This window comes from Schistocerca cancellata, chromosome 5, assembly GCF_023864275.1.
Source record: "Schistocerca cancellata isolate TAMUIC-IGC-003103 chromosome 5, iqSchCanc2.1, whole genome shotgun sequence".
Taxonomy (NCBI): Eukaryota; Metazoa; Arthropoda; class Insecta; order Orthoptera; family Acrididae; genus Schistocerca; species Schistocerca cancellata.
Genome location: NC_064630.1, coordinates 473,771,698 through 473,789,589, shown reverse-complemented (window position 1 = coordinate 473,789,589; position 17,892 = coordinate 473,771,698). Strand labels below are relative to the sequence as shown.

Sequence of the window (17,892 nt, the reverse complement as noted above, 5' to 3'; positions counted from 1 at the left end):
GATGATTTAGGAAAACTAAACAACAAACCCATCTATTTCCACGTAGTTTTGACTTGTGTTATCTTCATCTGGCTGTACAATAATTCGTTCGGCTTGTGTTACCATATGTTGTGCAGCTAATAATTACGATGTCTATTTACACCATACACGTTTTGCTTTCGGTCTCAAATCATCATCAGAGGCGCCTTTCTACAAACGCCTGAATTTGCTGTTCTGCTACACGAAAGTCGTGCTTCAAAATGGAGTGTGATGGTGGATTTAGATCTGTTATGTTCTGTGCATAATAGGTAGAGATGCATTGCAAAGTACATTTAGCAAGATACGATGTTGTGATGCCGACTAACTATTTCTTTTAAGTTTGTACCTAAGTAACTATGAGATGCCTTCATTCAAAACCTGTAGGATTATTAACGAGACACAACGAGAAGAAGAAGAGCAAATAATGAACAACAGAAAATCCGTTAAGCTTAGCAATTATAAGTTCGATAAAGAGACAGAAAAAGAGAAAAAAGAGAGAACTGTGTTTTACAACTTAACTTTACGGAAGATAAATACAAAAAAACCACACCCTGAAACGTACAGCAAGACACAAACACAACGATACGTTAATTATCACAATACGATACTACAGAAAATGTAAGAAGTAGTTCAGCTTCCATCCAAGTCCATTTTATTTAGATAGTAATACAACTTTAGCAGTCTGCTTGGAACGAGACAATGCCAATAAAGTTTTGATCGTGTGCCGAACATGATCAATGCTCAGGGATTCCACAGTCTGCTTTACCTGTATTGTGCTGACAATGTACCCTTCAAAGCATTGCATAACGGTATCTACCACTTCGCTCTCATTTGGGTGAATGGTCAAACATACTCATCCACGATGAACATTCATCTCGAAACACTCGAATGAACTCTAGGTGTCACTCTGTGCTGCCGAAACTATACAATCTGCACCTCTATATCGCTTCCTTTAAATAATACTGAATACATGCTAAATTAACATGGTTCTTATCAGTTGTGTACATATACCGAAAGTCATCGACCTGTAAAAACAAAGGTACCTGACGAAAGTTATTGATGTATTTTATTTTCGCTGATTACAAACATGAGTCCAGATTCAGTCATTGTCTCAAAGAATTTGATCGTGTCTGAAATGGTATGAGGCGCGCAACACAATCTCCTTTGACGGGAGACAACGCAGTATTTTGTCATTTGGGATTGCATGCGAGATTTCATAGCATGTGATCTTGTTCGTTACAATTTGAAATATGAAGGGGTGAGAACGAGATACCCTCTACAGCCGCCTTTAAACTTCTTTTCTATTTCGAAGCTAACTTTCTTTTGTCCTTGTATGACGCGATGCAGTTTTTGCGCTGTGACTGAGAATGTTATTCAAAAAGTGCGTTCCAGGGAGTAAACAAATGGGGCAGTAATTCGCTCGGTGATTCCATGGCTGATTTTTGGAAATCAGGCTTTAGTTATTGCATCTCCTTTTTACACGGGAACGCACAAAAATTTGTTCATTTGGATGGGGGGATGGTGGTCTACATGAGTTGGTGAGTTGACCCCTCTCCCCAATTCCCCCCCCCTCCCCCTCCATCCCTGCCGATGTCTAGGCCTTCTTATAACGTCATACTTCCAAACCTTGCATCCTTGCATACCTTTTCTTGAGCCCTGTGTTCCCGGAATCTGAAATGCTCATTGGAAGACTTTATGGCACTATATAGACAAGCACACGTACACATGCAGAAGGATTTCATAATTCTCAGGAAGTAGTGTCCCACAATTAAATCCAGTTGTTATTTCTCAAGTGAAAAATTTTTCCCAACACATACTAATCGCAGTGGGATGAATGAGATAGCATTAGAAAGGGTTTTTAAGTGGCGTATGACAGCGCAACCCGATTTTTCGCTAAAACTTACTGTTTGCAGAAAATTTTAACGTTAATGAGACTTTTAACTATCATCGGCAAATGTGAATCGTGGATGCCAAGCTTCATACCTATATTTTACGAAGCTAACTTAGTAATCACGAAAGAGAGAGCCCTTTTTAATATTATCTTATTACAAGTATCATTTTATTTATTGTAAAGAACTTAAGGTCGATTAATTGGGTACTTTATATCAGCAATCTCATAGATAATAACTGTGACCACTGGGGTTTTGCATAACCTCTGCCTGTTGTGCAATGTGACTTCTCTACAGAATATACTTTCCGAAGCGACAAACGCAGTTGTCATTGTCGCCTTGAATTGGGACTTAACTGTTGCTACTACGGCCTAACGTGCTTACTGTAACTGAAAATGTTTGTCGAATTGATGTTATAGGTTATGTGACAGTTCCCGATCTCTACCCGTCGTACAAGCCGGGACAAACATTCCGAATGTAAAATACATTTTTGGACAAGGGAAATGTATATACAAGGATGTATTGTAAATTCAAGATAGTTACTTCAAGTGGTTCGGTTCACTTTTAAGGTTGTTTTCTCTTCATTTCCACAAGCACCCTTATCCCAACGACTACAGTTACTCAAAATAGTGTCAATATTCAAAGCTATAAAAGTACGTAAGTTTCGTACGAGTCCCCTGGTTGAACTTCGTTCCTATCCTGTGAATCTGGCCACGGCTTTCGATGTTCCCCTTGGCTGTAAGGCAAATTTTGGAACTGGAAATCCCCTTCCATATGTTCTCAATTGGGACTTCCGGCACCCTTGAGCCCTGCCAGGTGTTTCGCGGAAAAGTGGCTCGCTCCACGATGGGCCACTACTCGAACAGCCCACTAGAAATTAAACAAAGATCCTATCCTTGCAGCGCAGAGTTTTGAAACCAACTTGAGAGCCATGTAACGGGTGGAAAAGAGTGAGACCCTGTCGTAACGAATTTGCGGAGCCGATATTCTCACTTTTTCTCTTATAGCTGCAATAAGACACTGATTTAAGCCACGGGTGGGCAACCGCCTGGCCGCGGAGGAAATTCGTGGGAGGGCAAGGCGCTCCCATCGAATTCTGTCCGGGACGGATTTTCGGATATTCGCCATCTGTTGCTCGCATTATTCCATTTAGGGTTCTGTAGAATACAGCTGACATACGCTAAATTAAATCGATTTAGACTTTTAAACTTTCTAAACTGAAAAAAAAAAAAGAAATGATGATGGCCGCGCGCAATTAGCCGAGATGATGGCGCGGTAGCTCAGCGTCTTCGGTCAGAGGGTAAGCTACGCTCTGTAATATAAAAAAACTGAGTGAACGGATCAATTAAGAACCCACCCTCGGCATGGGTGTATGTGATGTCCTTAGGATAATGTAGGTTAAATAGTGTGTAAGCTTAGGGACTGATGACCTTAGCAGTTAAGTCCCAAAAGATTTCACATACACATTTTTTTGAAATGATGATTAATTTATTTAGCGTTGCAGAAACAATGCCATTGCGATTAGTCATCAAAAGCATTTTTGGACAGATATTAAAAAAAATACTTGCTAATAGTGTGGATATTAACACCTTAAATTTCAAACACGCTGCCGCGCGGAGTGGCCGTGCGGTTAGAGGCGCTATGTCACGGATTGCGCGGCCCCTTTCGCCGGAGGTTCGAGTCCTCCCCCGGGCATGGGTGTTTATGTTGTTCTTAGCATAAGTTACATTAAGTTAGTTTAAGTAGTATGTAAGTCTAGGGACCGATGACCTCAGCAGTTGGTCCCTTAGGAATTCACACACATTTGAACTTCAAACACGCTAATCGCCTGCCTGTGGCCAGGAATCGCAAAGGTACTCCTCATTGTTTGTCGACTGGGCATTACCTGGCGCACTGCCTTATTTTGTTTTTATAATCTTTCTCGTATTAATAGTAGTAAATAATTGTTCTTGATTATGGACGTATTAGAACACTGCCACTATTAAAACTGAAGGTAATTTATAATAAATTAACTGCAACCAGTTGCTTTTACAGGCTTTAATTTTTCCATGATGACATTTTAGGAATCTGGCATCCCATGTTCAGAAGTTTACATTTATTTACGTGTCGTGAACATCGTTTCCTTACTAATGGAGTTGCGGAAATTTGCAACAGAAGTTGTTCACGGCCAGTAAATAAATGCAAACATCTGAAAATAGGATGGATGTAAAATGAATAAAACGCGTGTTTTATGGCATAATTTGTTTGCGTCGCGTGTCGGTGCCATTCATATCGGCGCGTTACAGCATTATCGTTAACATTACGGACGCTCTAGTTTTGACTTCATCCACAAGGAGCGCTGCTGTCGTGTTCTGTGACGAGGCGGCCAAAGAGCTTCAGCATGTGGATGAGACCGCCTGTCTTCAAAAATCGGCCGTGCCTGATTTGAACAACAGTCTAATTAGCATTACCTAGAGTTATATTGTGTAATTTCTGCAAAATTCCCCCATATTAATGCGATGTTAAGCGTTAAATTTTTTTTAAATATTGTATTTGTAATTATTTCTGAACCAGCTATTTAACAAGTGCTAAGAGTCCTTCAGTCAGTTTCCTTTTTTCACTATATTTTACTTCGACAGTTACAAGGGACTGGATGACAACGAATCAGCTTGAAATGAAAAAGCATTTGGTTTTTAAACGATACCTCGAAAATACGTGCTAAATGTATTGTAATAATAGTGTCTGAAATGACATCCGCTTTTATTCATCATGCCGATTCTCACACATAATAGGTACGGAAGCGTTGTTACGACAAGAAGGAGAATGTATTATAAACATTTATTATCACGAAGCTATTGTAATGAGTCATATACAGTGCTATCATTTCGTCTATATTCGAATCTGAGCTTTAAATTTGCGAGAACTGTTAGGTTCTGATACAAGGACCCTTTTTCAATAATCCGGTCTCAGAATTTTATGCAAGCTGATCCATACCCTGTATTGTATTGTATGTTAACCGGGGAACTAAAAACGACGGAGAGGCTCTGTCCCCGCCGCAGCCGCAGTGGTCCACAACCCCATGACGACTACCGCAATCCACTTCACCCCCTTAGTTTAAGTAGTATCTAAGCTTAGGGACTGATGACCTTAGCAGTGAAGTCTCATAAGATTTCACACACATTTGAACATTTTTTTGTCCTACAAGTCGTCAGGCGCATTTCTCTCGAGTTTCGGCAGATACGAGAGGCGTTTGAAAAGTCTGTGCAAAAATAAAAACTACTTATGTATTTGGAGTAAACCTTTTTTAATTTTTCGACATAGACTTCTTTTAGGCTTATACACTTCGTCCAACACTGTTCTAATTTGTTGATCCCTTCCGAGTAATAGGAATTGTCCACGTCTGCAAAACAGATATTACTTGCTGCAAACACCTCGTTTGAATAAAATCTTTGTACCGACATTTCTTCAAATTGGGGAACAAATAGTAGTCCGAGGGAGGCAAGTCTGGAGAATAGGGGAGATGTGAACCGAGCTGGAATTCTATTTCAGTTCATTTTGCGACCACAACTGCTGGTGCATTGTCGTAATGGAAAAGGACTTTTTGCGGCTCAATCGCCGGCGTTTTTCTTGCAGCTCGGTTTTCAAACGGCCCAATAACGATGAATAGTATGCACCTGTAATAGTTTCACCCTTTTCCAGATAGTAGATAAGGATTATCCATTTCGAATCCCAAAAGACAGTCGCCATAACCTTTCTAGCCGAAGGAATGGTCTTTGCCTTTTTTGGTGCAGATTCTCCCTTGGTAACCCATTGTTTAGATTGTTGATTCAAATGGCTCTGAGCACTATGCGACTTAACTTCTGAGGTCACCAGTCGCCTAGAACTTAGAACTAATTAAACCTAACTAACCTAAGGACATCACACACATCCATGCCCGAGGCAGGATTCGAACCTGCGACCGTAGCGGTCGCTCGGCTCCAGACTGTTGCGCCTAGAACCGCACGGCCACTCCGGCCGGCTGTTTAGATTGTTGTTTGGTCCCAGGAGTATAGTAAAGTATCCATGTTTCATCCACAGTGTCGAAACGACGCTTTAAGTCCTGCGGATTCTTCCTGAATAGCTGCAAACCATCCTTGCAACACTTCTCACGATTCCGTTTTTGGTCAAGCATGAGCAATCGTGGAACCACTCTTGCGGATGCTTTTCTCATGTCCAAATGTTTATGCGAAATATTATATACCTGTTCATTCGAGATGCCCACAGTACTAGCAATCTCTCGCACCTTAACTCTTCTGCTATCCATCACCATATCATGGAGTTTATCAATGATTTCTAGAGTCTTAACCTCCACAGGGCGTCCCATATCGCCACTCCGAAAATTTTGAAACCACTTACAAACTGTTCTAATCGAAGGTGCAAAGTCACCGTAATGTTTATCATGCTTCTCTTTCAGTCTACTGAGGCATTTTGCCTTTCATAAAGTAATGTTGAATCACCACACAAAATTCTTTTTCGTCCAGTTTTGGAGAATCACTCGACTTCTTTGATTCACACGAGTGCCAAATAGAAAGAAATAGACTAATATGGCTGAAACTTGGTGAGTGGTGTGCATTCTTTCCAAAGATGCTACTAACTAAACATGACCTCGACACGCGCTGGTGGTGCCATCTCTCGGATTTTGCACGGACTTTTTAAACGCGGCTCGTATTTGTAATTTCCTTTGTGCAACGTGTGGTTGGAGTTAACCAAACAAATATTGCTCATCACATGCTTCATGCGACGCCCACTGTCAACGGAGAGGGTTGGTTTGTTTCCTGTTACAACCAAAATGATTTTAAACCATTATTTTACGTGCCAGTCGATAGTGCTGTCCCAAATTCGTCTAGCGCAATATTCACTTTATCGATATGATATCAACAGGGACAGTAAAACACGAAGAGTAATCAGAACTTTAGCAACGACAGCACGCGCCACATAGCAGCGCTGCTCAGTCACTGCTGGAATACTGTCATATTTCGTGTTTTACTGTCCCTGTTAATACATATCGACAAAACAAATATAGCACTAGACTAATTTGGCACCACTCTGTCGAATGGGCACGTAAAATTCCTCTTTAAAAATAATTTTGATTGTAATGGGAAACAGAGCGACACTTCCCGTCGGCAATGGGCGTCGCATGAATGACGTCATGGACGGTTGTCGTTTGAACTGACCCCAGCTACATACTGTAAAAACGAAATACCGGATACTTGCCGAAACTCGAGAGAAAATGTACCTGATGACTCTTAGCAGGAACACCCGATATATCTGTATGACAGCTCGGAATTAGGTTGTTTAGTGGTCTTCGAATCAATAAGAGCAAATATAATGGCGAGCTCTTAAAACACACACACATACACAAACAGCGCCACGATCCTTTACCTCTCCCTTTCTTGTCTACTTGTCATGGAGCTCTGGATCTAAGGAGTTCAATGTTCACAAAACTTTTTGTTAAACAAATCTCAAGAGTCCATTGAGTTCCAGACACACTAACGCAGTAATCGCTACACGTTGTAAACAAAAATCCCCCGCCGCATTTTTCTGTCTATATGTGAAAGCTAACATGAGAAACTTTTTTAGGGATTTTGATACGGTTTTACTGGAAGATAGGCTGATTCACAACGAGGGTTTGTGCACATAATTTATAAATAGTTCATGCATACTAGCTCCACTATGATGAATTAAAATCCCTCGCCGCCTACTTCTGTCTGTATGTATACCCTAATCTCAGGAACAAATATAAGGATAGTTTATCATCGCTATGCCAGAGAAGCAGTCGGATCGGAGGTACTTAGTGCTTCCCATGAGAAGCTGGGGCGTGGCGCTAGTGTGTATCATAAATGGAGATAAAGATGCAGTCAAAGCAACTATTCAAATTTCAAGGAAAGATTGATCACAGTTTTGTTAATTACATTTCATACTAGTTAGATTAGAATTTTGAATATACTGACGCAGAATGGAGAAACTGCATAAAACTGCGCGAAAATTTGTGAACACGTTAAAAATATTTGATAGGAACATTGGAATAGTGATTTCTTAATGGAGCTGGAATCTGGAAAGGTTGTGTTGCAGGTGGGCAATATAAAAGAGGGTGACGTGGACACTGACTTCCACTGTTGATTCGAAATAAGTTCTACCGCTGCAATAACAGAGCGGACTGACACACTGATGAAATCATAATTTAAACATTTAAGGTTTACTGCGTAGTATACGGCCGAGTGCAGTGGAGGTCTACTAAATGAGAAGTAAATAATACTTCTGTTCTTATAATATGGTTTAAATGGCTCTGAGCACTATGGGACTTAACTTCTGAAGTCATCAGTCCCCTAGAACTCAGAACTACTTAAACCTAACTAATGTAAGGACATCACACACATCCATGCCCGAGGGCCCGCAGCTCGTGGTCGTGCGGTAGCGTTCTCGCTTCCGACGCCCGGGTTCCCGGGTTCGATTCCCGGCGGGGTTCAGGGATTTTCTCTGCCTCGTGATGGCTGGGTGTTGTGTGCTGTCCTTAGGTTATTTAGATTTAAGTAGTTCTAAGTTCTAGGGGACTGATGACCATAGATGTTAAGTCCCATAGTGCTCAGAGCCATTTGAACCATTTTGCCATGCCCGAGGCAGGATTCGAACCTGTGACCGTAGCGGTCGCGCGGTTCCAGACTGTAGCGCCTAGAATCGCTCGTCCACCCCGGCTGGCAGATATTTAAAAGCTTTGGTGTAATCTAGCCCTGTCGATAGTATCCATGAATTCCGGAAACGCATTGTTTACGGTTGTCACTGCATTCTCGACACGCCTGGGATATTTGAACGTGTTCGGGGTTCGATGGAGAGACATGCTGAAGCACACCTTCACATGAACCCTGGACATGTGCAACACTTGTTGTAAGGCGTTTCTCCTCCAGGTTCATGTATGCATTTGCATCCTCGGAGGTTCAGGTGCTCAATCGTAGTACGTAGTGTTCGTGGGAGATCGTTGGTTTCCGGACATATGTTTATTCGGGTTATTTGCTTGTTTCGTTGTCTTTTTCTCCTCGTTTGTGCCTATAATGGTGAAATCCCTGTATAGAACCACCTTATTCTTTGCCACAGAACAATGCAAGAGTCGTTGACGCTATTGTATGTGGCGTGAGGAATGCATTTCGCGGTGAGTGACTTATGGCTATCACAAGAGCACGAAAACAGATTGTTATCGGCTCCTGGAAGGACCTGTCTGATCAGCAAGGATCACTGACAAGCTTGTCTGAGCACAGCATTCCGTCATTACGTTGTTAGCAGAGGACCCGACCGCATATAACTCCCGCGATGCCTCTTTGAGCGACTGCCGAACGTATGGAATATACGGAACATTTTAACTCCCTGATTCCACCGATCTAGGTGTCGCAGTCGTAAGGGTGTGTACTCGCATGTGCGTTGATAACGTTTTAGATCTCACATTCAAGCTTTCTTGTGTTTCTCTGAAACGCTTAGAACAATTTCGAGTCAGTTGCTTGGAAAAGTATACGGCCAACTGGCTTCCCAATCACTATCATTTCTAGCTCATGCTTCGACCCAAAATGACCGCGTCGTCAAAAGGACTCAAAAATCTAATCTTTCTTCTTTCATTCATTCTCGCCGGTGACTAATTCTGACGAGAAACTCGTATTCGATGCTTGGCGTCTACTGTTATGTACGAGGAACGTTCAATAAAGAATGTAACACATTTTTTTCTCGGCCAATTTCGGTTGAACAAAAAAGGCGGAATTTGTTGTGGGGCATCGTGGACTATTCCCGCTTCAGCCTCTATAGTTTCATCAAGTTCCAGTAGGTGGCGAAGCATTACGTAGCCATCAAAATGGCGTCTGTAACGGAGGTGCTTTCCAAGCAGAGAGCTGTCATTGAGTTTCTTTCGGCGGAAAACCAGAGCATCGCAGATATTCACTGGCGCTTTCTGAATGTCTACGGAGACCTGGCTGTCAGAAAAGGCACGGTGCGTTGTGGGGCGATGCGTCTGTCATCATCGCAACAAGGTCGTGCCAACCTGCCTGCTGGCCACACACAGCTGTGACTGCTAAAATGTTGGAACGTGTGGACACTCTCGTTCGAGGTGGTCGACGGACAACAATCACCCCGCTATTCATCTGGACGTCTCTATTCGTAGAGATGACGCACTCGGCCACCAGTTGGTGTAGCGAAAGATGTTTACCCTCCAGGTTGCTCGCAGCCTAACAGATGATCATAAAGAGCAATGATGGACCATCTGTGAGAGACTGCTTGCGCGTTACGAGGCTGATCGTGGCAATTTTTCGTCGGACATAGTCACAGGCGATGAAACATGGGCTTATAACTTTAAACAGGAAACTAAAGGGCAATCCAAGGAGTGGCGCTGCACCAACTTTCCTACGAAGTAAAAGTTCCAAGCCGCCCCCTCAGGCAATAAACTCATGGTGACGATCTTCTGGGACTCTAAAGGGGTTATTCTGTTTGATGCCCTCCTTCATAGCCGGCCGCTGTGGCCGAGCGGTTCTAGGCGCCTCAGTCCGGAACCGCGCTGCTGCTACGGTCGCAGGTTCGAATCCTGCCTTGGGCATGGATGTGTGTGTTGTCCTTAGGTTAGTTAGGTTTAAGCAGTTTTAAGTCTAGGGGACTGATGACCTCAGATGTTAAGTCCCATAGTGCTTAGAGCCATTTGAACCATTTGAACTCTCCTTCATGGTTCAACGATCAACTCGGAAGTGTATTGTGCAACCCACAGGAAGTTGAACGAAAGACTTATCCATGACAACGTAAGGCCTCGCAGAAGCCCGCGCACCCGAGAGGAGTTCACAAAACTTCGTTGGACCGTTCTTCCTCATCCACCCTATAGCCCGGATCTCGCACCTTCCGACTTCCATCTGTTTGGCACAATGAAGGAATCACTCTGCGGGAAGCAGTATGTGGCTGATGGGGAGGTTTACTATCTTTCGGTTAAAAAAATCGACTTTTTTTAAAATTGCATTTTTGGATCCATAGAAGTGTTTAGAATTCACCCCTGAAACGGTTTTTCCGAATAATAAACGGAATGTTTGTTCTTCGCATTTGAACAAAAAAATGCACCTGCCTGAAATCGGCATTTTTCACGCACCAGTTTTTTTTCTTTCGGAGGACGAGTTATTGTACCGGTGATTGGGAGGAAACAAACATAATTCAAATGAAAGTTTCAACGCGTGTGTTTGGTAGTTAGCCCCCAAGCATTTGCATTCTGGTGCGAAGACTGTGGAGATTGCGACTGTCCTGGCAGTGAGCAGCTTCAACGAAGGGTATTCAGCAATTCTGAACACCATGACGACGATGGGCATCACCCTGGGATCTATTCGACGCAGTTCGCCAAGCATTCGGACGACCACCGGACTCAAGCGGCCGAAAACCGCTTGGCACCGGCCGTACGAGCGGTTCTGGAGCAGCCCAGGATGACCCAGATCGAGCAGAACGCCCTCTATGAGGAAGAGGAAGGACTAGTTTATGGACCCGGAATAGCAGATTGAACGTAAGTTCCAAAATATTGCATTTATATGTAGTCAAAACTTCAAACGCGTTTTTCTCGAAATGACTTTTTTTTATCGCGCGGTATGGTAACTTCAAATATACTGAAGCGATTGGCATGACTTTGTTTCCGACGAATCTAACTAAATTGTCTAGGAGTTGTAACATTGTTATTCCAATCCATCAACTATAAATATTTTTACTTGGCCGACGAAGTCGAAAAATCCATTAAAAATCCCTATTTTTTTCAGATGGCCGCCATTTTATTTCCTATGGTCCAAATAACTTAACCGAGGTCCAACTCTTAAAGAATCTTATATAGTTCGCTAACGTCAACTCAATTTTGATTTCAGACGAGCCGGCTGACCTGTGACATACCACGCGTGGAGGTCTACACCGAAATTTTGTTACGTTTCGGCTGCACTTTCACCTTTGCTCTTCGACACTTCCGGTCGAAAAATTTCCAGTTTGTAAAGGAAATATCTATAAACATTTTGACCAAATTTGAGACTGATATATGGAACACATGCCGAGAAAATAATTCTCAAAGAACATGCTTTTCTCGAGACCTCCCCTTAATGCAGCAGGGCGCTGGCTCCGTCTTCGACCAGTAGGGTGGTATCATGGCGGCATACAGGCCCTCACAGTAAGGTGGCGTAAGGTCGTCGCATTGAATGGAGATAATGTTGAAATACATGGTTTTATAGCCAAAAGAGTGGGGACTAAGACAGTGTATTGTAATCCTGATTAAAACCTAACATGTTTAAAAAAAAATGCTTTGCATTACTTATTGAACACCCCACCTAATATTGGATACGTGACCTCAGATCACAACAGTTGCAAAGTCTATGCCGTGAGAAAGGCCGTTGCGACTCTGCCAAACGTCGGTACATTTTAGTATTTAATAAGATGATGTGTCAATCTGTCCAGAATGTTGTTGCTGTCATCAGTTTGAGTAAAAGGGTCAGCCGAACAGTGTTACGAAACAGCATACGGCGAACTATTTTCGAAAGCTATTCAGTGCCGTAACGTAAACGGAAAGGCGTCGCTACCCGTGAATCTGTGCTGTGGAACCAACGACCTCTCGTGAGACGGCGGCGCCCGGAAGAGACGTGACTGGTAGGCCGCCAAAAGCCGCGTCCTTCGTACGTGCACGGAGTAGTCGCCACCTTGACGGATAGCCCAGGAGCCGCACAGTACCCGGAAAAACACAGACGACTTCCCTGGTGATTAACATCGATCACAGTGTGTTGTCTACAATTTGCATGAGATAAAGGGAAATGTTCCGTACTTCGTATTCCTTGCTTTGGGGAAGCTATGCTGTTAAAGCACTGCCTCGGCGTTTGCTTAGACCTTGAGGTAACGGGGCTTAATTGCGCAGCAGTGACATGTCCTTGTTGCCGAATGTCGTAAAAACCAGAGACGAACGTAATACAGCAGCTCGAATTACTACTACGATACAAGTGATTCGCAGAATTTGTAGGCTCCGAAATGTATGTGTTTGCATTTAATTCGTCACTTGATAACGATATACTAGTTTCTAATAGGTTACTGGTGAGAAAATTGTACAAGCTGATTCACTTTCCCCGGAGTCCCTTTTTCTCAGTCAGTTTTCCGATCCTCATTCTAGCGTTTGTTGAAGTTTCATTGAAGATATTAAGTATACTATGATTTTTTTCTGCAGCGAGATTTTGCTCTACTGAAATCGCAAATCTTTTATGCTATTTCTTGCCCAGGTCGTCGTCCTGTTCCGAGCCAGCTTGGGGGTTTGTAAGTGTTTTTTTTTTTTTTTTTATTTACTCGTCCTCAACAGCCGACTATCATTTTGATATGGTAGCCGGGAGGAGGGACTGCCTACTCAACACCTTCCAAATTGGCTGATTTCCTGTGAGGTAGTCCCCTTTAGCTTAAAGATTCCAGTATTAAGGCACCAAAAACTCCAGAAACTCATCTCACACCCTTTCGTTTCTGCCGCACTCGACATGAGTGCATTGCCCAAGGGCTACGACTTGTACGCAGAAGAGTCATTTGACAGCAGCAGAGACAAAATTCCATAGGTCGATCAAAGGGTATATATTACTTGGGTAGGATAAGAAAAAATGTAGTCAGGAAGTCTTGAGGTTTTTAGTATCAATCAGGAAGTCATAAGGTTGTTAGTATCAACGATAAAACGAAAGACAGGTGCAGGAATTGCAAGGAGGATTTAAATTGGAAATAATTGGATAATAAAAATAGTATGCAGCTACAAGCGAATTGGTCTAAGGAGTAATGGAAGAGCGGAAATGATGGGAGACGGAACATGTCATAGGCCTAAAATTTCTTGGAAGCTCTGAAGAAGAAGAGGAAGAAGCCAGAGAAGAAGTAATAAGGCGTTGTTAACAAGACAGTCGAAAACGCTACTTTATGTATTTCATCGGTTCTGTAAACCGCCTTGGGCAAAGGGATTGCCCAATCTGCAAATCCATGATCGATACCTTGAAATTCTGAACGTGCTGAGTCACACCCTGATTCTATCTTTTTTTTTGTTTACGACAAGATTATAAACTCTACGGAAAAAAATGGCTGACAGTCATTCCTTTTGAACTACACAGGAGACGCCAGCTTAACAATTTCACGCTAGTTGCTCCAGAGCAAGTGTGCAGGCGATGATGACAATTTCAGTTAAACGATGTCACAATACTAACAAAGAACGGTCACCAATGAGACGTATCGATGTGCTCTGAATCATGCTTTTAAGCAAGCCATTGTATATTTGAAGTTTCAATTGTCCGAGTGGAACGAACTGATTAATTTTAAAGGTCATTTGTACAAATGCTATACAGTTTCCAAGCTAACATTTCACAGAGAACCTGGCATTACCGAGGATATCCAGTGACAGCCCTGAATGCTTTTTCTTCCACTGCATTTGCAAAGTGACCTGACAGGAAGTATAATATCACCTGCCAACGTTACACACCCTCTGCTTCATCACTTGCGACACCGCCATAATGATTTTAAACTGAACGGTAACGCTCTCAGAACAGTATATAAACATATCGTGACTAACAAACAGATGTTTTAGTGACTAGTTACGTAGTGGTATTTTTGCTGTCATAAAATACTTTTCTTTGGGCGGTTTATCATCAACAATAAATCATCCCAAATATGTGAAGTTTTGTTAGAAATATTCTCCTTTATTTGTACCGGTTAACAAGACGGTGCCAGTATTCAAACGCACTCTTCTACTTTTGAAAGACGTTCCGAATCTGAAACAACAGATGAAAACTTCTTGTAGCATGGTTCCTCAGCTTGTATCAGTTGTGTTTAAAGGACGTCATATTCCTCATATGGCTTTATACTTATAATTATTTATTCTTCTATTGCAATTTGGGCGTTACGTCGTCGTTAGGCGGAGATAGAGAGTGCTATATCACGGCTATAAGTACGGATAATTGTAGAGTTGTATTCTAAAAATGGTTCAAATGGCTCTGAGCACTATGGGACTTCACATCTATGGTCATCAGTCCCCTAGAACTTAGAACTATCTAAACCTAACTAACCTAAGGACATCACACAACACCCAGTCATCACGAGGCAGAGATAATCCCTGACCCCGCCGGGAATCGAACCCGGGAGTTGTATTCTATTTCGCAGTAATGGCGGTAACAGTTCTGGCTTCTGATATACCTCCACAACTGTGAAAAGCACAAGTTTAACAATTATGTTACTTATGCCAGTGATGACAGCTGTTGTCTCCATTGATGTAAAGTGAAAGAAAACCCTACAAGAGTATCCTTGCCTATAACTTATGTTGTGCCATGACATATCATCAACTAGTTTTTTGTGCATGACAATGGCGTAACGCCGAAATTTCAGTAGCATAATAAAAAAAATTCTACTTTATGTAAATGGTTCACGTATATACGAACTTTGGTTGAAATTGCTCCAGGCGTTCCTGAATTGCGCTTTTATGTCACCCGTTTTCATCCCCGCCCTCAGCCAAAGGGATGATAGGGATGTCTTGTTGTCACAGTAATTTTTTCTAGTGATACGTGTACCAAGAAATTGTTTAAGTCGTTACAGAGATATGCTGGTATGCCACTGTCTTTGCAACCCCCAAAGCCCCACTCCTAAGGGCCCAAATTTATCGGAAGTGTCACTAATGTGCCAAGCACCACGAAAACGATGGATTCGATACTAATATCGATCGTTATCGTATATTTCCACATGTCACAATTTCTCACCCCACATTCACGCCTAGGGGACACTTAATTAATATGAACTTTTCCAAGAAATGCAAATCTCGACAAAATTCACACTATGAAAGGTAGATGACGCTATATGCCCTTCGAAATAAAGACTATGCCACGTTTTAATGTGCGATGTTAACTCGAGAAAGCGATATGCGAGATGGGCGTCAGAAATTACATGCTGAGCAGTGACCATAAACGAAAACAAATTAACCAGCACACTTCATATCACTTTAAAAGGACTCCAAGTGCTTTTGTGGTGTAGTTTGCATCGTGGATGAGACCTGAGTCCATCATTCCACGTAATGAGCGAAACAAGAGCCGAAGCACTGGTTGGAAATCGGTGGTTCCGTACCGAAGCGGACGACGTTGGTTTCATCTGCCGGAACGGTTATGGCCGGCATTGTAGGGGATACAAAAAGGGATTATTCCTATTGTTCGCGAAGCAAAGGCTAAAACAGTAAGTGGGGAACAACGTGCAAGTGTTCTGCATCGAATGCATGGAAATATACTGAGATGAGGCCTCGAATGCGAGAGAAGAACATAATCCCCCACGAGAACGACGTATTAGCAGTTTTTAAACGGTGGGGCTTGAAGTATGTAGTAATTGTTGGATGACGGTAACTGTTGGATGACACATGCCAGTCACAAGATTTGACATTTTCTGAATTTCACCTATTCTCAAATCTAAACATATTCGTGGCCGAAGTACGTTTTGTGTCCAATGAAGATACCATACGGTCTGCCGAAAATTATTTAATTAAAAGAAAAAGCTGGGCAAACTGTGTTGTCGTAAACAGCGTAATTTAAAACGTTCTCGACAAGAAAAAAACATCCACTGGCAGGCAAAGAACTTTCCTCCTTTCCTTCATACACAGTGAGAAGTTTAATTTTCCACTACCTTTTTGCTCGCGGGTTCGCATGCTGACAAAATCGTTGGCTCGCTTCAAGTGATCTTTCGTGCCACCTGGTGGACACACTGATCAACACAAATAAGACATGTACGCTTAATTATTTTAAAGCATTCCGGTCAATAAATAGCAGTACTGCACAAATGCTGTATTGGTCACGGAATAAGAATACACCAGCTGATAAACTAATGACTTTATTGGCGCGTTTCGGGTAGAACCCATCATCAGTCGTAACAAAGCTGAAACGCGTCAGATAAAGTCATTAGTTTATCAGCTGGTGGCTTCTTATTCCGTAAGCAATATAACTATTGTCCAGTACTCCTGTTGATTTGCAATATGGTCACATTCTTCCTGCGTGACTTTATGTCACAATTACAAGATATTCCGGCCAACTGTATACGTGAGTCTGGAACCGCTTGACCGCTACGGTCGCAGGTTCGAATCCTGCCTCGGGCATGGATGTGTGTGATGTCCTTAGGTTAGTTAGGTTTAGGTAGTTCTAAGTTCTAGGGGACTGATGACCACAGCAGTTAAGTCCCATAGTGCTCAGAGCCATTTGAACAATTTTTTTGTATACGTGAAAGAAATACCAACTGATCATTTTCCAACATTTGTAAATGTGACTCATCCTCTTCCCCGGCCCATCCCTAAGAGAATTGGGTTATTTCATTCCCATAGTATTTTTATGTAAATAAATGTAAATGTCGTGTGACTAGGGCCTCCTGCCGGGTAGACCGTTCGCCTGGTGCAAGTCTCTCGATTTGACGCCACTTCGGCGACTTGTGCGTCTATGGGGATGAAATGATGATGATTAGGACAACACAACACCCAGTCCCTAAGCGGAGAAAATCTCCGACCCAGCCGGGAATCGAACCCGGGCCCTTAGAACTGAGAATATGTCGCGCTGACCACTCAGCTACCGGGGGCGGACTTCATGTAAAAGATTCACGTGTAAACGAACTTTGGTTGAAATTGCTCCAGGCATTCCTGAATTGCGCTTTTATGTCACCCGTTTTCATCCCCGCCGTCAACCAAAGGGATGATAGGGATGTCTTGCTGTCACAGTAATTTTTTCTAGTGATACGTGTACCAAGAAATTGTTTCAGTCGTTACAGAGATATGCTGATATGTCACTGTCTTTGCAACCCTCACAACCCCAGTCGGCCGCGGGTGCCGTGTGGTTCTGGGCGCATCAGTCCAGAACCCCGTGATTGCTACGGTCGCAGGTTCGAATCCTTCCTCGGGCATGGATGTGCGTGATGTCCTTAGGTTAGTTAGGTTTAAGTAGTTCTAAGTTCTAGGGGACTGATGACCTCAGATATTAAGTCC

General features: G+C 42.7%; 1 protein-coding gene across 3 annotated transcripts in view; it reads right to left on the bottom strand.

Annotated features, from left to right (window-relative positions):
* LOC126187586 (nocturnin) overlaps positions 1-17,892 on the bottom strand; it is a 399,558-nt gene that overhangs the window by 127,076 nt on the left and 254,590 nt on the right. The gene's annotated exons all lie outside the window — the stretch shown is intronic.